This window comes from Temnothorax nylanderi, unplaced genomic scaffold (genome assembly GCF_030848795.1).
Source record: "Temnothorax nylanderi isolate EJ_2023f unplaced genomic scaffold, tnyl_v1.0 TNYL_tig0302_pilon, whole genome shotgun sequence".
In the NCBI taxonomy this organism is placed as follows: Eukaryota; Metazoa; Arthropoda; class Insecta; order Hymenoptera; family Formicidae; genus Temnothorax; species Temnothorax nylanderi.
In genome coordinates this window covers 172,407-197,275 of record NW_027249364.1, presented here as the reverse complement: position 1 = coordinate 197,275, position 24,869 = coordinate 172,407, and the positions used below count along the sequence as shown (strand labels likewise).

General features: G+C 35.2%; 1 long non-coding RNA gene across 1 annotated transcript in view; it reads left to right on the top strand.

Moving 5' to 3' along the window:
• The window catches only part of LOC139780876 (uncharacterized), a 38,910-nt gene extending 23,523 nt beyond the window's left edge, over positions 1-15,387 (top strand). The window contains exon 3 of the long non-coding RNA XR_011720365.1: positions 4,431-15,387. This is a non-coding gene — a long non-coding RNA (uncharacterized lncRNA). The remainder of the gene's footprint in view (positions 1-4,430) is intronic.
• The last annotated feature ends 9,482 nt before the right edge of the window (positions 15,388-24,869 follow it).

Genomic DNA, 24,869 nt, shown 5'->3' with positions numbered 1-24,869 from the left:
TCGCTGAATACGAATCTGACGTCATATCATAACATAATCAAACTGAAAATGCAGTTTTTCCCACATGACTCTGAGAAAGTACAAATCTTATATATTTGACGTCCAAGACCACAATAGTCAAAATATATCCACCCTGGCGAAAATGAGAAGTTTCATAAACGTTTGTTTGATGTTTACGTGAGCGTTTGCGGAAGTTCGTTGAGAGTTTAGAAACGGTCAGTAAAGAGTTCGTAGAGCGGAAATTGCAACGCTGCAGCGTTTGAAAGGCGTTTGTATATAGTGTTTTTGAGAGTTTGCACAGCGTTTACATGACGTATGACGTTTGCTGAGAGTTCTTTAAAACATTTAGAGATCCTCTGTTAAGCGTTTAGGCTGCATTCGGAAACGTCACCCGGGTACACACGGGTATACTCCCTTCTCCTTCTAACTCGCTGAGATAGAAAGAGAAGGGAGTATACTCGTGTGCACTCGGGTGACGTTTTCGAACGCAGCCCTGATAAGTCGAAAGCGTTTGCTTTCATCATTGAAAACTGCGTGCAGCCTCTATTGAGCTTATGGCCCTAAGCAGAATGGCTGTCTTGGCAATGTTTTATGCCTTAAGTCTTTGTCCCTAAGTTATGCCTTAAGTCTTGGACCTAAGTCGTCTACAGACGATTCCGAGTCTCGACATCGAACTCGCGAAACTCATGTTCGACCGTTAGACGCCGTGCCGTCGTAAGCGGTGAGATCCCGACGACGGGCAGAGGCGCCGTACGGCAAACCGGGCTCGTGCGACGACCGGCCCGCGAGGACCGGCCGCCTAGTAGTGTGTCACATTGTTTTGAGCCTTTCGACTCACGAGAGTCCTAGAGATATCATTGCCACTTTTGACTAGAGAGGATACGGCCTTAGAGGCGTTCAGGCATAATCCCACGGATGGTAGCTTCGTGGCCCGGTTTTGGGCCCCTGTACTGTACAGTATTGTGCGTTACATAAGACAAAGACTTAAGGCATTACCAAGACAGCCATTCTGCTTAGGCCCTAACGGGCGTTTACTCTTGTCGTTAGAAGAAACGGCGTAAAGAGCGTTAAATGTTAAAATCTGCTTTTCGCCTCGCAGGGGGTTTGCTCATATACGCGGCTGGATGTATTTTAAATGCGAGAAAGATACGCCGCCTAGCGGCATTGTTAGAAGAACGTTTGCTGAACGGAGGGAAAACGCTTGTGTTACGGAGTCGGGAAAAGCGTTTCTTGGGCGTCTTTAAGCCGTTTGCGTTAACGCCTTACAAATCGTTCACTGCGCCTCTACAATTCGCCATCAGAAGAGCGTTTGCTGAACGGATTGAAAACGCTTGTCTTACGGCGTTGGGAAAAGCATTTGCTAAACGTTTGAAAAATCTGACAGCAAACTCTCTGCACGCAGCGTTTACTGAGCGTTCTCTGAAAAGCGTTGCCTCAGCTTTTCAGAACTTTCATGAAACGTTATATACAGCGTTTTAATAGAGGCTGCACGCAGTTTTCAATGATGAAAGCAAACGCTTTCGACTTATCAGGGCTGCGTTCGAAAACGTCACCCGAGTGCACACGAGTATACTCCCTTCTCTTTCTATCTCAGCGAGTTAGAAGGAGAAGGGAGTATACCCGTGTGTACCCGGGTGACGTTTCCGAATGCAGCCTAAACGCTTAACAGAGGATCTCTAAATGTTTTAAAGAACTCTCAGCAAACGTCATACGTCATGTAAACGCTGTGCAAACTCTCAAAAACACTATATACAAACGCCTTTCAAACGCTGCAGCGTTGCAATTTCCGCTCTACGAACTCTTTACTGACCGTTTCTAAACTCTCAACGAACTTCCGCAAACGCTCACGTAAACATCAAATAAACGTTTATGAAACTTCTTATTTTCGCCAGGGTGGATATATTTTGACTATTGTGGTCTTGGACGTCAAATATATAAGATTTGTACTTTCTCAGAGTCATGTGGGAAAAACTGCATTTTCAGTTTGATTATGTTATGATATGACGTCAGATTCGTATTCAGCGACCCCAAAAACCCTCGAGTAACAAATTTTAGGCGAATCTGGTCAATTTTCAAAAACTCATCGGGTATACTGGATCTGCCATTTTGAATTTTGGAAAACTGACATTAGATTCGTACTCAGCGACCACAAAAACTCCCGAGTACCAAGTTTCAAGCGAATCGGATCAATTTGAAAAAACATCCGCCATATTGGGTCCGCCATATTGGATCTGCCATTTTGTATTAAAAAATCTAGTCAATTGTTATGTAATTCAAGCTTTTGAATCCGAATTCACGGTCAGAATTTCGAAACTAGCTCGCGCTTTTTCATTACGGCTCAAAATGTACTAAAAAAGTATATTTTTTGAGATTAGAAAAAAAAACACGAACCAACTTTTGAATTCTGACCTTGGATTCGGATTCAGCGACCCAAAATACGTAAGAATTGACTAGTCCGGTCCGCCGGACAAAAAAAAATTTTTTTTTGTGGGGCTGTGTAATTATTAGTTTTCAAATAAATAGTAGGGTAGACCGGGACACGTTGTCACACATTTTTTTCAATATTTTTTGTATTTTTTACATTCAATATTTGAGAGTACTGTGATATGCCAAAATTTCGAGTGAACCCTCAGCTTCAATTGGACAGTATCGAATTTTGTGTGATTGTTACTCTACAGTTGTTACATAACAATAAATAATGACAGGTCGCTTGTGACAACGTGCCCCGTGACCGGGGCACGTTGTCACATCAAATGTAATTGCATGCAAAATGTTATCCAAACTGTATTCAACGTAAATATCAATATATTATAGTGCGCTGCAATGTAAAAAAGTAAAATCCTTCACAGAAACATTTATTTTATTTCAAAAAAGTACAAAAAGCACGAAGTTTTCGTCTTAATCTAAATACAAGAATTCCACTCGAATGCGCAACTTATTGATCGTTAACAGCAAGACGAATTACTTCTAGATCGACTACTGCGGCTCTCGCAGTTTTCCGTTTGTAGGAGCGCACCATATCCCAATTGCACCTATGACATTAAAATTCGTGACAACGTGCCCCGAGGGCATTTTTTTACTCCAAACAGCCTCATGGCCGACACGTTTTAGATATTCATAAGGTTAGGTATTGCACGCGGTAGGTAAAAGTACATACTTTAAGATAATATAAAGGTCTATTCTGAAAAAACATAAGCTTCATGTCCAGTACGTTAAATATTAGACAATAAAATTTTACTTACGGTCGCAAAAAACTTTCAAGTTGATTTTACGTCAACACGGCTGGAGCAATCTCAACACTGTAAACACACCAAAGATGGGCATACACTAAGGCCCAGTTCAACAGTGGCCAGTTAGCTTAACTAGTAGTTAACTCTCACTCTCCGTCTCTTTCTAACCTTTGAGGTTAGAAATAGACAGAGAGTGAAAGTTAACTACTAGTTAAGCTAACTGGCCACTGTTGAACTGGGCCTAACACGTTTTGGGAATGACGGGTGCTGCCCTCTGGTTATTAGTTTTTTAAATAAAGCCGATGTGACAACGTGCCCCGGTCTACTCTAATTCATTTTGACGAACTATTAATTATTTTAATAATAAAAAAATTTATGTCTACTAATTATCAATTTGTAAATAAAAATTATTTTATGTTCGCCTAAATACTAATTTTCAGGTAATGGAAAATTCTTCTCTAACGAATTACTCATTTTTTGAGTAATGGGTAATTTACTTTTGCCTAAATATTAATTTTTAAGCAATTAGTAATTTTTTGTGACTAATTACTAATTTGCTGATTATTTAAACATTTAATTTGGTTTTATTGCTCATTTCGTGAGTAATTAAAGAACGAAAAATGGAAATTTTTTTTGCCGATCCCTGATCCAGGGTATCACCAAGCCGGCCATTCGTCGTTTGGCACGTCGTGGTCGTCAAGCGTATCTCCGGATTAATTTACGAGGAAACACGTGGTGTACTGAAGGTGTTTCTAGAAAACGTTATTCGTGACGCGGTTACCTACACCGAGCATGCAAAGAGAAAGACTGTGACTGCCATGGACGTTGTCTATGTCCTGAAGCGCCAAGGAAGAACCTTATACGGCTTCGGCGGTTAAATGTAGACAGTTTTTACTGCATATACAATTCTCGCATGTATCTCTCATACTACCATATTCTAATTAAACTATTACCATATTCGAGTTGATTATTAACTTTTTATTTTTGAATATCCATGAATGACTCTTGATTATGAGAAGCAACTGTGCAAAACCATAATTTAAGAGATAAGGTTACGTGGAGGGAGATTCAACTGCTTATCATTTGACTACAGCGCTATCTCGAAGTTAGAAACTATATCTCATAAGTACTGCGACCGACGTGTTAAATGGCATCTTACTTATTCATATTTTACTTGAATAATTTTAATGCTTTGCGTAGATGTTACAAGGGTGGCGGCAGTCCCGCTGCTCTCTCAACTACAAAGACATTCTCCACTTCGAGCGGACCGAGTGTGGAGCAGCGTATGGCGGCGGAACGGTTACGCGGCGTCGCCGTTGTTGTCTGTCACGACTGTCGCATCATGGTTATCCAGATAATCAAGAGCTCAAGAACAACGCGTGCAACGATACGCAACAATGTCATTTCTCGCCTCACCCTAAACCTTTCTCCTGCCTATATTTAATTCTTGTCGCTTTTTAGTAACAACTACGTCATCGATGCTGTTGCAATGTTACTCTCTATTGTTTCTCCAAGTGTTATTGGGATTTCACGTTTTATTGTATATCTATTACGCAATGGGAACAATCAATATCATTCGACGCAACATGAAAGCAGATGAAAAGGAATTCATATAAATGAAAATAGACCATTTGTTCTCTCGTGGTATGAGTCGCTACATGAATTTTGTTACAAGATAATGATGATGTAATAATTCTCCATGAAATGTATCTATAAAATATGGTAGTATGAACTCTTTAAGCCAACTCTCTTTAAGCTTTACATATTAAAGCATTTGTGTTCTGAGCTAAAAAGTTCTTTTTTTCTTCAAATGATAAACATTTTAGATCAGAAAGAAGAAGAGAATGGAGTGAAGGGGAGAAAGAGACGATTAACATTATACGATTGTTTCTATTAGATACTAATGCCATTTTAAATGTCTATGTAAAACATGTGGGTATTATGATGATCACTTTAGCTCATATGAATACATCGGTACAACCTAACTGATGCTTATGCTTTGCACTTGTATTTTATTAGTTTATACACTTCGATAAAATGAGTCACAGATTTCATCATCTTGGATTTTTTTAAATTGGTTCTATGGAATATGAATTATTTTTACATTTTGATATTTTCTCAAAATGTAAAAATTCTAATTATATAATTTTACTAGTAATTTCATATCTATGTCATTTTCGTATATCTGTGATTTTTGCAAGTGGTAGAGTTTCTTTGCCACATACATTCCCATATTCCCCAGAATCTAAAAATCCGCAAAATTGAAAGCCCGACATGTTAGAAATTCAAAGATTTAAGAATCTGTGAATCTATAAATCTTAGGTAATTACCTTCTCGGTGCAACAATTGAAAACGTTCTTCACATAGGATAAAGTTTATATCGTTTATTCTCTATTAGATAAATGCACGAAGTATTTTTCTCGATTAGATATTATATCATATTTTACATGTTATTTTACTTAAATAACCGATTTAATACATATTATTTATTTGGTATTAAAGTAGCGTACTGCTGCGTTTAAGATATGTTTATTTGTTATTAAAAATATTAATTCAGAACATGCAGATGTATAATAAATTGTTATTGTCGAATTATTTTTTTTATACATGTATTATTTTTTATTATTTATATTAATTTATCAAAATATAAAATAAGGGAGAAGAAGGAAATTAAAATATTTAAACAAAGATTCGGCAAAATAGAAGTCGAGTAAAACACAACCAAAGATATTGAATGTCAAAAGTTATGCAAAAATTTAGAAGTCTTAAAGCGTTAAGACCGTAAAATCGAAGAAAGAATTTTGAGATTTACGAATCAAATGGTTTAAAAATCAAACAATATAAAGGATTATGAATCTATATTATTGAGAAAAATTTGAAAGTGATAAAATTCGGTGATAAAAATTCGACAATTTCGAAAAATTTGAATAGTCGCGGATCTAAGGATTTAAGAAAGAATTTAAGAATATAAAAATTCAAAAATTCTTTTCAAAATTTTTTATATTTTTTAAATAAATCCCTAATTTCAATAATCCTTAATGTCACAAATTTGAATCCCGTATATCATGTTTGTGACTACATATTCCACAGGATAAGTAAATCCTTGGATCTCTAATTTTTTGCTTCTACATATCTTTAGATTTCAAAATTTTTTATATAAATCAATCAAGAAACTATGATATTGTTTACAGTATTATATAGTATTCATGGTATTCAATACCATGAAATCTTAAATATAAACATTAATTAGGATTCTTGCACTCCATCAATCGTTGTTTATCATAATTTCTTAACTAATTTAAAATTACATTCTTTCTTTAATAATAGATTCTTAATGCATATGCTCAGCGATATACTCAGACTTATGGTTTTATCAAAATGGTTCACGACCATATCTCGTAATCTTTGGCTATCTTTTCAATTATTTACATTGTAAATAAATACTGCAGATCTATAAATAAAAACAATAACATGTTTTTATTTAACTTTAATGAAGTACACAAAATTGAATGAAGAAAAATTAAGGTATGCAATATCGTTGTAGAGCTATTGTAGAAATGAAGGCAGAACCAAAGGTTGAAGCTTTATAAAAATAAAAATGATCGATCATATAAAGCCTCTTGTTGTAGATTATTTTTTTGTAAGATATTACTGTGTTGATCTTCCATAATAAATAATAACATGTTTAAAACTGTATGCCTAAGAAGTATATAAGATATTCTAAAAATACATGTACCAATAGTTTTATTCGTAAGAAAATATAGTTTAAAGAGACAAATCAATGTAATCTTTAATTGATATCATTAATTTGAAATTCTATCAAATATTCCTTTTTTATTTTCCTTCAAATGTGTGATACTTTTACTATTAAATTATATTATTTAATATGTTAGTCACATTAAATTATGTAAATAGATTCACAATTGACCAGATTTAACTCTAAATACAACATTAACCAGAATATGGACCAACGTTTTTCAATTAACGGAAAAATAAAAGAACTTTGAATCTCATATTTTTTTAGAATATCTTGTATACACCGAATAATTACAACTAATTGTATAAAAAGAAAGATAGAGTAAAGAAAATATCGTAGAAGAAAAGCAGCTGGAAAATTACCAATACATTTTATTATAACAATATTCATATATTTATGTCAATGGATAAATAAATAAATTTAATAGAAACTTTAAATAAGAAATGCAAGAAAGAAAATAAATATACAAGAATTGATATTACTATATCCCTAAATGCGTGTCTCAGTGAGGGTCTAGGAAACATATAAAGTGATTAACATACTTGATGTGTGTTATTAATAAAATATATAAATAGGATTATTGATAATTAAATGTTAATTAATTATGGTTTTTGCATATAAACTGAATTGCGATTATATAGTTCTACAAAGAATTAATTTATTATATCGCGTGTTGCTGCGCAAATAAATGTGCATAAGAATATATATAAAAACTGTTATCTGAATTATGTTGATTGTACATATTGTAAACGACTTTTTTTTTAATTGTAAAATACGCCTTACAACGACATTATTTATTTCGAATTTCTTTAAATACAAACAAACAAAGCTGTGACAGTAGTGACTGTTATTAAGGATGTTTTACCTATAGCTATATGTAGTATAATTTTGTTTTCTTGATTGAAGACTTTGCATGTATGTTAAACAACTCAACATTTTTTATATGTTAGAAGGGATTACCGTTAACAGTTTGAGTATGATTTTTTGTTATTTAAATAATTAGTATTGTTTAAACAATAAAAAAAATTTTTTTGTGGCAAAAAATTTTGAAACTTAAAATACAATATTAATGATGTATGTTTTACACATAAAAAAAGTTTAAGAAATATCTTAATGGTTTATTTATATTTTATTTATATTTACAGCAAAGTGTCGATTCTCTATAAGGGATAATGTTAATTTTATCAACTTTAAACTTAAATAACTCTTAAATAACTTCAAAATTTTACAGAGTATTTTTAATTTAATTTAGAAACAATTTACAGCACTTTCTGAATATATTTGAAATACCTCCAATACATCCTTAATTACAATAACTTTTAAACCAGTAAGAGAATTGTGCTGAAATTTTACACAGATACTTAGACGTAATAATAGAACAATCTATGAAATTTTTAGATTTTTGGTAATGGATTTGATTTGTCACACATACATCCTTAAATGAATATATAAGCGAAGATCGGCGAGGATCCTATTCGTGATCCTGATTATGACGTAACCGTCATTCTGTCCCCCAGGAAAAATCTCTCCGGAAAAAATCTCCAAAAAAATATCCCCATTTGAAAATCCAATAGTATTTTTGGTTTTAACCACAATACACACACAATACCACAATTTGGTTTTAACCACATACAACAACGTCATAAGTCAAAAAACTTTATTTTCTAAAAAACGCAATTTAAAGTTTCGAATTATTACAAAGCGCAATGACAAGAACGACACTAACGCTCTCTGATGGCGAGTTTTTTAAGTTACAGATATGACGGTCTACCAGTTTAAAGTTTATACAAAGACCATTCGAACTGTATAAATAACTAAAAATTTCTATTTTTTGAGTTATGACGCTGTTGTATTACATGAGCGATGTGTGGTCCACCCACGCAACAAATGGGTTGGGTTAGGTTAGTTTTTTTTTAGGTGGAGCCCCCCGCAGGGGAGCGGAACCCACTGCAACCACGGATGTACTTTTCCACCCATACAACACTTTACATCTATCTCTGCTATAAAACTTTTGATCATTTTTTTTCCAACTTGGCTCCACTACCGTTAAGGGGATCCTATAGCGTCGGCCGAACTTCCTCGACGTCGATAATGTCAACATTTCTAATCCTGTTTTCTATGTTATATATCTATATCTGTCCTTGTCTAACGAGAGGCATCTGTCTTTGTTCGATTGCTGCGCCATCTCTCGCTACACGCAATACTGCTTATCCTATCAACCTGAATGTGCTTTTGCACATATAAAAGTTAAAAGAAGTAATCTTTTTTTCTAGGCTTTCAATCTTAGTTCTAATTGCACGATATTGTTCTGAAATGTATTCCCTAGGTCTGACCGTATATCATTTTGTATATGTAACCTGTAGTATTTTTGTATAAGCAAATATTGTCGTCAGTGACAGCTGTATGTGCTCAAATTTTTAATTTTTTTTGTTTTTGATGTAAAGTCGACCAGACAGACCTACATTTTTGTACGTACTTCAATTCTGTAAAAGAATTTTGCAATTCCGTAAAGCCAATTAAAAGTTTAACTCATTTAACTAAATGTCGGTAACGACTGCCACTATAGGATCCCCTTAAACTAGACACATGAGTGTGGAATAAATCCCGTTTCGCCTTACAAACCTATTTTTTTTAGGGAGGCGGAACCTACTGTCTCCACGCATACACTTTCCACGCGAAACGAGGTGCCACATGAGTTTACAACTTTTCACGCGTGGAAAGCCCACGCATGTGCTTTGCAAGGCACACTATGTGTCTAGTTTAATGATAGTGGAGCCCTCCGCAGGGGGGCGGAACCTACTGCCTCCACGCATACACTTTCCACGCGAAACGAGGTGCCACATGGGTTTACAATTTTCCACGCGTGGAAAGCCCACGCATGTGGTTTGCAAGGCACATTATGTATCTAGTTTAACGGTAGTGGAGTCCCACAAATAATGCCACACACAATTTAAAATATAGTATTATTGGATTTTTGGATGGGGAGATTTTTTCCGGGGAGATTTTCCCGGGAGCTCATTTCCGGAGAGGATTTTTCCGGGGAGATTTCTTCCTAGAACCGAGTAATATGGTACAGAGTACAAAAAGATGAAAAAACAAATTAGAAAATTTTGTTATAAATAATTCCAAAATGTGTTAATGTTAACGCCGATAAGTAATACATGTATATGTATGTATGTATGTATGTATGTATGTATGTATGTATGTATGTATGTATGTATGTATGTATGTATGTATGTATGTATGTATGTATGTATGTATGTATGTATGTATGTATATATATATATATATATATATATATATGTGTGTATATATATATATATGTCGTAGGCAAAGTTATTTTAGGAAAATAGCTTTTGACTAGGCAAATGCTATCTGCCTGGTCAAATGGCTTTCGTCCGTTTATTTGTGTTCAAATGCTATTTTCCTAGGCAAATAGTATTTGCCTGAACGCTTTTTAGGAAAATGGAAATAAATTGTAGGTAATTATTCAGAATAGGACTTTTTCCGAATTTTGATATTTTTTTGCGGCTTTCTTGGTAAACATCTTTCCCAACAGTTGGGTTGGGTTAGATTAGTTTTTTGCGGGGATGGAGCCCCCCGGCACCCACTGCATCCATGTATACACTTTTCCACTCACACAACATTCTTTCGTTTCAAAAACGTGTCGAATGACCATAATTTTATCAACATTTGAGGTAAGGAGCTGTGTAAGTTTTTCTAAAGAATTATTCTTTTTTTTTTTTGACGCGGGGAAAATCCGTACGGATATCCCCGCCCCCCGGGGTGGGGGCGGGCGGTTATGTTGGACTTTCACCAACTAAAAACCCCCCGGTTGTCCCTACTGGCGCGTTTTTAACGCGGGGTGTTAGTCCCGCGAGAGGCGGGGCAGCGGGTAGTGCAATGATTCGTCCGCCAGAAAAAGAATTATCTAACTTCTTAATAAGCAACGACCCGCAACTAAAACCTTCACAGCATTACTTTTTTAAAATTATGGAAGTTGGGGGTGGCTCCCTGATAATAAATATTTACCGTTTTTAGAAATAGGTTTGGAGTTAGATTAGTTTTTATGCGGGGGAAGGGTTTCCCCCGTCTACATGTGTACTTACTTGAAATACATTAATGCATGTTTCGCTGAATACCATTTGCCTATTTGAATAGCATTTGACTAGTCAAAAGCTATTTTTCTAAAATAACTATTCGCCTACGACATATATAATTATAACTGGATTGTTGCAAGAATCTGACGAAGCTTGTAGGACGATTATGATTTTGCGGATACAAAGATCCGATAATTGAAGGATTCAAGGATTTTAAAAGAAAAAGAGGATATAAAAACAAAAGAAGTTTAATATAGCGTAATGATGCAAAAATGAAAATTGCTAAGGTAGTTGTCTCGTGAATCGATAGGCAAGAAAAATTTAACTATACGTTAATAAATGTGATATCTACACGTTTGTACAATTTCAAAGTAATTGACCGTTCCGAACGCGAGATAATCGCTATCAAAAATTGCACCTTTTCCGTGCATTGCATATACGAAAGTCTCGTATTTTGAATTTTAATAATTAGAACGAACAACAAGAAAGTGATGAAAAACGAATATATAGTAGAAGGACACTTTAGGAATACTAGTAAAAAAAAAATCAAATATTGAACGTTTAGTTTTAGAAATACAATAATAAATAGACCTGAATTTTCACGATTTTTCGACGTGAAGGAGCGACTGAAGACGAAAAATAAAAGAACAGTCTTTTGTTCTATGTGAGGGACAGAACTATCCAAAAGTTTTCAGCTTGTAACCATAGGTAGTTGGATTTTTTGACGTCGACTTAGGCCCGTATTCTCAGTTCACTTTTATCGATAAACGCGCACTTTTATTTCTGAGATGCTGTAGTTCACGTTACATATACTATAGCATTTCAGAAATAAAAGCGCGCTTTTATCGATAAAAGTGAACTGATAATATAAGCCTTAGAGTATACAATTTTGGATTGTACTCGCGAGGCAACTATCTTAAATATTTGGAGATTCAAAAATACAAAAATTTAATAAAATTACTGAAAAGCATTTTCGAAAACAGAAAATACAAATATTTATTAAATACAAAGAGGAATTCCTAATTACGCAGTGTTATTTTTCAAATTCTGCTATCTGTTTATTTACATTTGGAGGGGTAAAAACCACAGTGGTGTAAGTCAAATTTTTAAAAATATTTTCTCGTGTGCATAGATGCAATTTATATATTGTACAGATTGCATCTATGCACACGAGAAAATATTTTGAAAATTTTTACTTATACCACTGTGGTTTTTACCCTTCCATTTAATACTTATAGTAAGATCAGATAAAGAGGTGTTAAAATAATTGAGCATATTGAAAAAGTCACAAAGTTAAAATGATTACATAAGAGAGCCAAAATATTGATTTCGTATGAAGGATACAGGAGAAAAATGATTAATGTCCATCCAGAGTAATTTCAAGAAAAGTGCAATTTTAAGTTTCAAAATATCTTAGGAAGCTATTGAAATATAAGTACTGGCAGTGAACATCGGAATGCATAGTGTTTACTTACAAGGAGAATTTGGGAACTACGGAATGTGGATTGTAGATACATTTACAGTTTATAAGGGGGGATTTCCTGAGTATATACCTAAAATATTATTGACTATTCGCTAACCATTTAAGAGTTAATAACAAAAAAGATTTCAACATCGAGTATAGATCATTGTTATTTATAAGCAAAGAAGCATCAACCCTTTCTGTACGGAGCGACCGGGACGCGAACGGTCCTCTAGTAGCCGGAGCGACCGGGACGCAAACGGCTCTCCAGTGGCCGAAGCGTCGATCTGCCGATATACGCGATTCGGCCGAGAGAGCTAGGCACTCGACGTTTAACGCCTTCAATTATTATATGTAATAAAACTCAATAACAAAAACAATTTAAAAAATTTATCAACAGAAGCATTTTAAGTTAACATTTCAAGTTGATCGGCCGCAGTGAGCAGCATGTGGACAGTGACTATAGTCACTCTCAGTACCGAAAGGGTTAACTGCCTTGGACGAGAATACTCACGCGATGATATTGCTCGCGCAAGTATTCTCGTTCAAAGCGTCTGACGGGCGATATCGTCGCGCAAGTATTCTCGTTCAAAGCGTCTGACGGGCGATATCGTCGTGCGAGTATTCTCTAAAGCAGTGAATGGGTTAAAAAACAAATTTTTAAATAGTCAAAATTTTTTATTGATTTTTCATACAATATAACGTTAAAAATTTGATGAATAAAAAGTATATATTAATTAACAACTAACTTTTCCTTACATCAATAATCAATATTATTTTAGGTATATGTATACTCAGAAAATTCCCTTTCCTATAAACTGTTAATGTATGGTTCATATCAGCGTTACCAAGTTCTCCTTGTTAGTGTTTACATTTGTATGTTGGACTCTATGGTTCTTACCATACCAACAAGCGCGTGGATTATGATCGTTTTTTTCTCAGCATGGTACATCTTTCGGTCTTCTTTCTATTGAATTGTAACTGTTCTTGATCAAACCGGATAAGAATTATGAAAGTTTTTTGAAAATGCTACAAGATAACATGATCAGATCAATTTTGACAAAAAGTAGTATCATTTTTTCCCTGTATCCTTTATATATTTTTTAACATTATTTCCCTTGTGATGAATATTGGTAAAACTCCACAATTAGGGCCTATACGAGAAATCAATTGGAAGGAGGTAAATTTGATGTATTCTTGCCCCCTGAATCCAAAACTGTTGATAAAAGTTGGGGGTCGTTACTTATTACAAAGTTATTAGCAAAGAAAATATAATGAATAATAGTATATAATTTTATGATACCGTATATAGACAGCGGGTTCTGCCCCTGCGAGGGGGGGGCTCCACCTCCAAAAAAACTAACCTAACCCAACCTAATTGTTGTGTGGGTGGATCACCACATGTATGATCATACGGTAAATATTTAGTATTAGGGAGCTACCCCCAATTCCTATAATTTTGAAATATGTTATCAAGGACATGACTCTTAGACTGAGTTTCCACTGAGCGCGTCACGCGTCGCGTCAATCAAAACATCCTATTCTATTACATTATTTGTGATGGGATGTTTAGATTGGTTAACGACAGATGACGCGACGCGTGACGCGCACAGTGGAAACTCAGCCTTAGTAACTTGTTCTTATAACTTAATCGGCGGTCATTGCTTATTTAAAAGTTATAATTGAAAAATATACGAATTTGTGTCAATACTAAGGGAAGTAATTTGCTGATATGTATGCTGATGTGTGTAGACAGTACACATGTAACCTACCGCCCTTCCCCCACAAGTATGGGTAGGTGGGGGTGGACCTCATCAGTTAACGTGGAAAGTTGAAAACCGAACTATACAATGATAGACCTTGTTTCGCCCTATAAGCCGAGGTGGGGTAGGGTGAGGTCGACATCGCTTCGCATGAATGGTTTTCTGGACAGCATTATACTTTCTACGCAAAGCGAGGGTCCATCCCACCCTACCCCACCTCTGCTTATAGGGCGAAACGAGGTCTATCATTGTACGGTTCGGGTTTTCAACTTTTCAGGCGAAACGAGGTCCACCTCTACCCTGCCTGCGAGGGAAGAGGGGTAGCCCCTCCCCCGCATATATGTGTACTGTTTATATACACATATTAGCAAATTACTTCCCTTAGCATTGACACAAATTCGTATATTTTTCAAACTTTTTTTTAAATTAGCAATAACCACCGATTTTGTTATAAGAAAAAGTTACTCAGGGTCATGTCCTTGACAATATATTACAAAATTATGGAAATTGAGGGTGGTTCCCTAATACTAAAAGTTTATCGCATTTTTTCTCATTTTTATGACGATATCTTAAAAAATACAAGCGACCTCCAAATTTTATCAACAGTATTCAGGGGGCAAGAATAGATAAAATTTACCTTCTTCCCAATTGATTTCTTGTATAGGCTCTAATTATGAAGTTTTATCTTATTTTCTAAAAAAAAGGAAGGAATTTAGGTAAATGTCTAGATTAAGGGGACCTTATAGCAAAGGCCGAACTCCAACGATGTCGATAATTTCGATTGTTTTCTATGTTACCTATATCTATTCTTGTATAGACAAGGATATAAACAAGGATAGACAAGGTTATAGTACGCACACATACGCACAAATTGTAATACGTATTGTACTCTTATATTAGACTCCTAATCTCGATTTGACAATGTTCTTTCGTGCAGTTCAACCCTAGCAAACTTGCTTTCATCGTTCGTACAAACTGTGTAACTGTTATATGAAGTACATGTTATGATGAGTTGACAGCTCGTCTACAATTTGAGACGCTATATTGAGATAAAAGTGGGTAAGGAAATCTGTAATTTTGTAATTACTTCTCGTTTTTCATATAAAATTAAAGTTTCCTGGGATCATTGATATATGTACTGCAATCGTGGAGAAGCATGTTCAATTCTGTCAAATTAATGCGACGAAAGACTAGAACTACGAAAATGGTAATTTTGTCGGTAATACAGATGGCTATAGGATCCCCTTAAGGGTAACCTCACCAATTTCAATGACCTACCCTTATGGAAAAATACACTCAACTTTTGGTGTTAACCGTTAAAAAAACACCATAGAAAAACCCTTAAAGTTGGGTGTGATTTTGGACCGTCAATTGAAGGTTAACCATCATTTGAAGGTTAATCTTCAATTGGCGGTCCAAAATCACACCCAACTTTAAGGGTTTTTCTTTGGATGATGGTTAACCTTCAAGTGATAGTTAACCTTCAATTAATGGTTAATCCTTAAAATGACGGTATAAACGCTAAAAATATAAACCCTCAAATGAAAGAGCAAATATGGCGTTCCAATGAGAATCTCTTAAGGGCTCCGCTCGCTGAATCGGACTCCTCGCCTCGATCCTCCCTCTCGGACGCTAGCTGCCGCAGCTCTCCCTTTCCTGGCGGTGAGCTCTCCCTGGTAATCCGACTCTCGCTCGGTTGGTCTCCAAAACACGCGCCGCAACGATCAATCCGTCAAGAAAGAGGTAACGGACTCGACACGTTCGAAGAAACGCAAGCAAGTGCGGCCATGACACCTAAGGGTGCAAACTCATGCAGCGGAACGGCGTACGCAGAAAATCGCGGAACGAGAGCCTTTACCAATCACAAGCGTTCCGCTGTTTTCGTTACGCAGATTCACGGTCCCGAGGTACTCATGAAGCGTATCGAGAGCAGCGCGGATTGCATGCGACCAATCATGGGTCTCCATTTGAAATTTGTTCAAGCTTTATTTTAATATTTTAAGCATTAAGTTAAATATTTCTAACAGGAAACCCATTAAATGTAACATTTATGAACATAATAATAATTATTATTTGTAAATAGAATGGTTAAAAAGTAATTATTGGGACATACTAATCGTTCCCAGCGAGAAATGACCCATCGAATCGACGTCTAATTGACGTCGAAATCATCGATATTACATCATATCGAAATAATGCTCGAAATTTGAAGCTTATTTCGATGTTTGTGCTATATGACATTTAAAAAAAAAAGAGATTATTTGTGACATACATTCATCGCGCCAGACTGTAAACAGGCAAATTATGTATTTTCTGTTAAGACATCGATATTTCATCATTTCGATGTCGATTCGAAGCTATTTTGATTTGCCTGTCAAATATATAATAACATTGCCATTATATAGAATACAATATGAATAAAAAATTATATTGTATTGGCAGACATGGATAATGTAAATATTTTATTTTTTGAGCATTATAATAATTGCGTTACAATATTAATTTTTTTAGGCTTCCGTTTCCATTAAATAGTTACTTTATAACTGTAAAAGTCACAACAAAATTCCTGTTTGTAATTTGACAATTTTGAAAATTAAAATATTATATAATAGGTACATTTTCAGTACTACATCCGCTCATTTATTAAACAAGAAGTTAAATTAAGCAACTAATTAAATTATTAATATTAAATATTAATACAATAAGATATTTGTATTTACATTTATCAAAATAAAAAATAAGTTCAATTATGAAAATAAATATTAATAATTGGACTTATTAAAAATTAAATAATTTGTTCAGATATTGCGCTCGAATTCTTTTCGCGTTTTACAACGCTCGATCGTTTCACATTAGATGGCGCGACGCGCGAGTCGCCACTCTCAAAAAGCCCCCACCTCCTTCCTCACTCGTTAGGTGTCATTGCCGCACTTGCTTGCGTTTCTTCGAACGTGTCGAGTTCGTTACCTCTTTCTTGACGGATTGATCGTTGCGGCGCGTGTTCTGGAGATCAACCGAGCGAGAGTCGGATCACCAGGGAGAGCTCACCGCCAGGAAAGGGAGAGCTGCGGCAGCTAGCGTCCGAGAGGGAGGGTCGAGGCGAGGAGTCCGGTTCAGCGAGCGGAGCCCTTAAGAGATTCTCATTGGGACGCCATATTTGTTACTTTCATTTGAGGGTTCATATTTTTAGGATTTATACCGTCATTTTTAAAGATTAACCATTAATTGAAGGTTAACTATCACTTGAAGGCTAACCATTATCCAAAGAAAAACCCTTAAAGTTGGGTGTGATTTCGGACCGCCAATTGAAGATTAACCTTCAAATGATGGTTAACCTTCAATTGGCGGTCCGAAATTACACCCAACTTTAAGGGTTTTTTTATGGTGTTTTTTTAACGGTTAACACCAAAAGTTGAGTGTATTTTTCCATAAGGGTAATGTATATTATCAAGGACATGGTTCTGACGAACTTACAAAAGTTTAGCCGTTATTTATTAAAAAGTATGAACAAAATACTTTAAGTTATAATAGTTATAATAGTTTGTATCAGGTAAGTAAGGTAAATGTATCAATGTCGGGACACTTAAGGGGGGAGCCTCATGTAACCGGTCAAAAAAATCGAAAAAATTTTTATTGCATAAATCATTAGTATAATATCTTTAGAATATGTTCCCAAAGTTCCAGAGCGAAATTCGAACTTGAAATAGGCGATTTTATACCTGAGCGTTACGCAAGTAAAGCGCGCGCTCCGAGAACTTGAAACTTTAAACGCGTTTTTCTCAAAACCATGTTTTTCAAATTGGCGTGCAAGATTACTCATAAACTATTCGACCAATCGACTTGCCCTTTGGCATGCATGTAGATAACTAAATCCCATTGTATGTAAACCTACTTGTTTAGTCATTTTATCAAATTAAATAACTTTTATTGCATAATTAAAGCCAACATTTTTTCCACAAAAATCGAATTTTTTTTCCAAGTCCTGTTATCTTTTCAATTTTGCATTTTTTACTGAACAAATAGGTTTACCGACAATGGTAACTTATAATAAAAGTAAAAAGATTTTGTATTTTTGATTCAGTGATTAATTGCAGGCGCAATGCTGCACGCCAATTGTGAAGTCCGGCGCCGCGGCCTTTGAAAATAGGCTTTGTTGCTACTTATAAATAAAGAATTTTGCAATAAAAAAATATTTTTTTACATCTACAAATGTTGCTAAAACCATTACCCAAGTTTCAATAAGTTTCATTTTAATGTCTCTTTAAAAAAAATTCCAGAAAATTGCCTTGTCTTCAGCGTTTTACATGAGGTTCCCCCTTAAGACCTATGTCTGGACACTTTATCATTTTAGTTTTTAAATAAGTATAATGCGAATTAAAATCAAAGATAAAAATATAATACAAGAAAAATATTTTTATCTTTGATTTTTTATTTTAATTTTCCGTTATAACTTATTTAAGGACTAAAATGATAAAAGTATCCAGACATATGTACGTGTCCAGGCATTGGTACATTTACTTTAATTTGCTGATATGTGTATATAGACAGTAGGGGAAAGTGGGATAATAGTGCGCATCTAAGGTAAATCTGTTAATAGGTACAAAATGGCTTTTATAGTTAAAATTAATTTAAATGCAGCTATGGAACCTTTAAACGTTTGCCTACAAGTATGTGAACTCATACTTGATAATAATTTTGTTGTTAAATATTTATCGAGCGATATTTAAGACTATGCAAAGTCGGGCAAAAATGAAAGTGGCGGGTAATAGTGCGCAGTTTGGAAATTGCCAAAATTTGTGTCTGCAGCGGATAAATTTCGAACTTTTCTGCTTAAATCATTAGTTTTAAGTATAGGGGAGACCGGGGCGGAGTCGTCACTATTTTTTCGATGCCGATTTTTAACAACAAAACAAATAAATTTAGTAAAATATGGTATACCGTTGTAAAGAGTGAACCCTTGACTACAAAATTTATAAGGACATTTTTGGTCTACGTCGCTTTATTCAACTGGTATAAAGTGAAAACGACAAAGGTGCAAAAATTGAAATGTCAAAATTGCCGAGACGGAGTCATCACTCCATTCTCGGACTGAATTTTAAATAAAAATTTATAATTTCGATCATAAAAAATGATAGGAAACATTTTATTAATTATTTTTTAATAAAAAAATAGAAACATTAATTAAAAACACGATGGCGAAAAATAATTACAAGAAAAGCGCACACACTTATGTGCCCCACGCTCGCACGAAATGCACTGTTTCTCGTCAGCTCTATATTCTGTCATCTCTGAGCACACGCAACACATATTATCCAAGTCCTTGCCGGAATCTGACCACTGCTGCTTCTTTGACTTTGATTTTCGCCCGAAACCTCCATGATATGGCTTGGTGACGACTTCGCCCAGGACACAGATTTTAAGTTTGATTGCTCATGAAATATTATCACTGGATTCGTGTTCAGCATGCATTACTCTTCAGAATCACTTATCTCGAGATTCGGAGAGAAAATAATATTTAAAATATTTAAAATTTTCGACGCGCAAAAAATTTTACTTTTGACCTCCGAAAACACGTTTGCCTTAATGGAAATCACAACATGGCATATAATTTCACTAAACTCCGTTGGTCACATGGGCACAATAAGTAGTGTTTACAATATTAATGGCGAGTTCACACAACATACAGATTTCGAGATAATTGTAGTGATGACTCCGCTCCGGTCTCCCCTAGTTGATGTGAGTGATAATAAATAATTGAAAATTAAACGCGAAACTTTAAAAATGGAGGGATATTTAAAAAAAATTTTTTTGCGAGTAGAACTGACTCATGGCTTCAACGCACGATTAATTCGACATAAATATATATAAATTCAAATATAAATAAACTATATATATACAATATATATATATATGTATGTATATATAAATATATGTATATAATACTTATATATAATACTAGCATGCCCCGCGGCTTCGCTCGCGACCTCATATGCATGGCTCTCATACACGTAGCTTTTGCTATTTTTTAATTTTCAATATTACAAACTTATATTTCGAAAATAAAGCATTTTTGCATATAATATGCCGTACCTCAGTTTTGTGTCAATACCGCCGGCATTAGCATTACCCAAGATGTACCACGTGGAGGTTGCCTGGTCGGATTTACACCTCTTGTGTGTGTGTGTGTGTGTGTGTGTGTGTGTGTGTGTGTGTGTGTGTGTGTGTGTGTGTGCGTGAGCGTGTGCGTGTGCGTGTGCGTTTTTCCATTTTGCACGGGTACACATCCTTTTTGACTTTGACACTAAACTTTTGTACGAAACTTTTCTTTTAATTAAATTGCTTTATTTCCCAAAAATATGTTTGCAACACTTTAACTCACACTCATCCTTCATACAAATTTCTTTTTATTTTTGATTGTTCCATTTTAAACTTACAAAACTTCTGGATAAATAATATTTTTCGTTTTCCTGTTTGCTGGTAGTAAAATGTATTGATTTTCTGCATTTCCAGTCCTAGATAATCCAACATATAATTGTCCATGTGAAAAACATTCCCCACGCAAATCAATTCCAACATATTTAAACGTCTGTCCTTGTGATTTATTAATTGTAATTGCGAAGCACACTTTAATTGGAAACTGTTGTCGTTTAAATTGAAATGGCAAATCCGTTGGAATCATGGGGATTCGAGGTATATAGGCGAGTTCATCTGCTGCTGGACCAGTAAGGATAATAGCTTCGATTATGTTGTTGCACATATTTTTGATCTGTAATCTAGTGCCATTACATAATTTCGGTGGATTCAAATTTTGCAACAACATTACTGATATTCCGATTTTCAGTTTCAGATAATGCATTGGAAAACCTGATGGATTAAGTGCGTTTAAAAATTCTTGGAGATAGTGTACTACATCGTCATTATTAATGACGGTATCAATGGATCTGTATTCTCGGCTTTCACAATTTATCTTCTCCAAAATTATGTTGTTTATTTCCTCCACTGATGCGTTTCTTGGCGATACAATTGCTCTTTCACATAGCCAATTATAAGATTTCTCTACTAAATTTTCAATATCAGGGTAAACTTCATCAATCAATTCGATTATAGTATTTACAACCTTTCCTATTTTCTCGTCAATATTTATGTAACCATTTTCATTGATTATTTTTCCCTCTCCTATATTTATTAATTGCTGTGAAAATTCGAAGTCCCCTCTCCCAAGATGTGCTCTCATATTGGTTCTCAAATTTAATTTTTCTATAAAATTCCACATGTAAGATGATTTTAAACATGCCTTTATAATATCTGCTCTTGTTCCTCTTGGAATAACTGGTAATGTCTGCCGAAAGTCCCCTGCAAAAACAAATGTCACTCCATCCATTGCTTTGCTACATGATTTTAAATCTCTTAGGGTTCGATCGATTGCTTCGATGTGGGCTCTGTGACTCATCGTACACTCATCCCACACTATTAATACTGTTTCCTGTATTATTTTCTCAAGTGTTCCATTTTTACGTATTGAGCACACTGTTTCTTTTTCCTGAAATACGTTTATTGGTAATTTAAAAGTTGAATGTGCCGTTCTTCCGCCACTAAGCAGAGTTGCTGCAAGACCTGACGATGCTACAGCCAAAACCCTTTCCCCTTTTGATCTCACATTAGCCATTATTAAATTTAATAAAAATGTTTTACCAGTTCCTCCAGGAGCATCCAGGAATAATACTTTTCCTAAATTATTGTTCACACTATCCATAATTTTGTCAAATGCCATTTTTTGATCAATTACTAATTTTTGAAGGTTGTTACGTACATATTCTTCTAACTCATTCGTATCATATGAACATCCTAAAATCACGTCAAATGAGTTTATGGCATTTTCTTGGTTATGTATTGGTAACATTAAACCGTAATCTACCAAATATTTCTCACTTAGTCTAACAACCTCATCCTCTATTTTAATTAGACCTTTATTACTGATATCATCTGATAATGTTAAGGTTGTGTCATTATATCTACAACGCTCTTTGTGTAAAATATCCTCACATAAATTTAATTTAAATGTTTCCCACAATATGACTGCTCGCGACGGCTGACAAAATACTAAAATAATTGCAAATAATTCTCTTAATCCTCTCGGCGATTGCAATTCAACGGCATCAGCGAGTGTGTTTTTCCATTGGTCATCATTTTCCAAAAGTCCACGTTCTTGGCAAGCCGCTTTAAATGTAGGATTAATCACACCGTTTACCGTTCTTAACACCTCAAAAGAAGTTGGGTCTCGGACATGGTGCAATAACATTCGCAAATAAAAACACTCGGTTTGATTTGGATGAATTGTATAAATTCTTCCAAGAGCCGAATCCTTTTTTATACCAGGATGTCCTTCGACATCTTGCCCTCTTTTTCTTCTCATAAATGTATTATTGTTCCAAGTATAGTACTCTGGAACTTTATGATATAATAACGTTTTTGCAAATTCGTCCGTTTTGCATAGGTCGAAGAACGCGATTAACGTTGTTTTTCGTGGATTTTTAATAACTTCTTGAATATTGTTTTCTGTAAAATACACACGTTGTCCATTTTCTAAATGTACTGCCAAATGCATTACAGTCGGATATCGTTCATGAATTAAAAAATCGAAAAATCTCCAGCAAGCCTCTGAGGTACTTATGTAACGACCATTTACATACTTCTTCACTTCATCCATTTCATTTTGAACAGTAAACGTGGCTTGGTCCGAACCTTTATTAATATATTTACATATATACTTAATGCCCTGTACCGAATGGCAATATTCAACATTTATATGAGCCTGTAAACATCTCGTCAGCATAGGACAATATGGAACAATCCATCTATTATCTATTCTCACTATTTTCCCACATATATTAAGACTAGCTGGTTACCCGGGCTTCGCCCCGGAGGACATATGTAATAAGACTCTCGCTCTCCTTTTCCCCCTCCCCCTCCCTCTCCCTCTCGCCCTCTCCCTCTCTCTTTCTCCCTCTCCTCCCTCTCGCCCTCTCGTCCTCTCCCCCCTCTCTCTCTTCCCCCCCCTCTCTCTCTCTCTCTCTCTCTCTCTCTCTCTCTCTCTCTCTCTCTCTCTCTCTCTCTCTCTCTCTCTCTCTCTCTCTCTCTCTCTCTCTCTCTCTCTCTCTCTCTCTCTCTCTCTCTCTCTCTCTCTCTCTCTCTCTCTCTCTCTCTCTCTCTCTCTCTTCTCTCTCTCTCTCTCTCTCTCTCTCTCTCTCTCTCTCCCTCTCTCCCTTTCTTCCCCCCTCTCTCTCTCTCTCTTCCTCTCTCTCCCTCTCTTTTTTCCCTTCTCTCTTTCTCTCCCCCTCTCCCTCTCTCTCCCTCTCTCTCCCCTTCCCCCCTCTCTCTCTTTCTCTCTCTCTAAAATGCTATAAATTGAAAAATATTACTTTTTATCGACTGAAATGCAATTCTGTCGTATACAATACTTTGAGATTCACTCAATTATTTCCTAAAAAATTGGAAAAATTTCGTAACCAATTTCCAAAAAGATACCGGTTCCTAAAAAGATCGGTAACAAAAAACTATACAGTTTATAGCACTCCCCGGGAAATTCTACCCCTATTTTATATACAATTCTTTAAAATTCGGTCAATTATTTCTCGAAAAATTAGAAAAATTAAAAAAAACCGGTTTCCAGAAAATCGGTAACAAAAAACTATACACTCTATAACATTTCCCGGAAAATTCTACCCCTATTTCATATACTTTTAGTAAAAATTTGATCCATTGGTTTCCGAGATCATTGCGAACAAAAAAAAGGCTAATTCGAAAAACTTCTGATACCGGTTTCCAAAGAGATCGGTAACAAAAAATTATACACTTTATGGCACTTCCCGGAAAATTCAACCCCTGTTTTATATACAATTCTTTGAGATTCCGTCAATTATTTCCCGAAAAATTGAAAAAATTACAAAAACCGGTTTCCAAAAGATCGGTAACGAAAAACTATACACCCTATAACACTCCCCGGAAAATTCTACCCCTATTTCATATAGGCTTGGTAAAAATTTGGTCCATTGGTTTTCGAGATCATAGCGAACAAAAAAACTGCAAACCCTGTTGCTTTATAATAATAGTATAGATTTGCAATATATCCTCCATCCTCTGGACTCCTTCGTCTGTAAGTTGGATCGTGTCCTGTTTGTGTTTCTATAATGAAATTTCGTGGATATCTCTTCAAACATCTATTATTCTTCATGCATGATAGGGCTGTTTTATGCTCTCCAAATGGTCCGTGTATCATATTTTTGCACACTATTGCATATAACAATGGATCACGTTCCTTATCTGGCAGTTCTGCACAAATGAATTTGTCTATTTCGTCTGGCTGAATTTTTGTATGCAACCATGGAAGTATATGGCAGTGTGGTAAACCTCGTTTTTGCCACTCCACACTAAACATGTAACATTTCACCATCCCAAATATTACATTTTTTGTGCATAGCTTCATTAGCTTTTTCATTTTTAAATGAAAAACTCTTGTAATTATATCGTGTCTATCATATGATTTTTGTCCCTGAAACA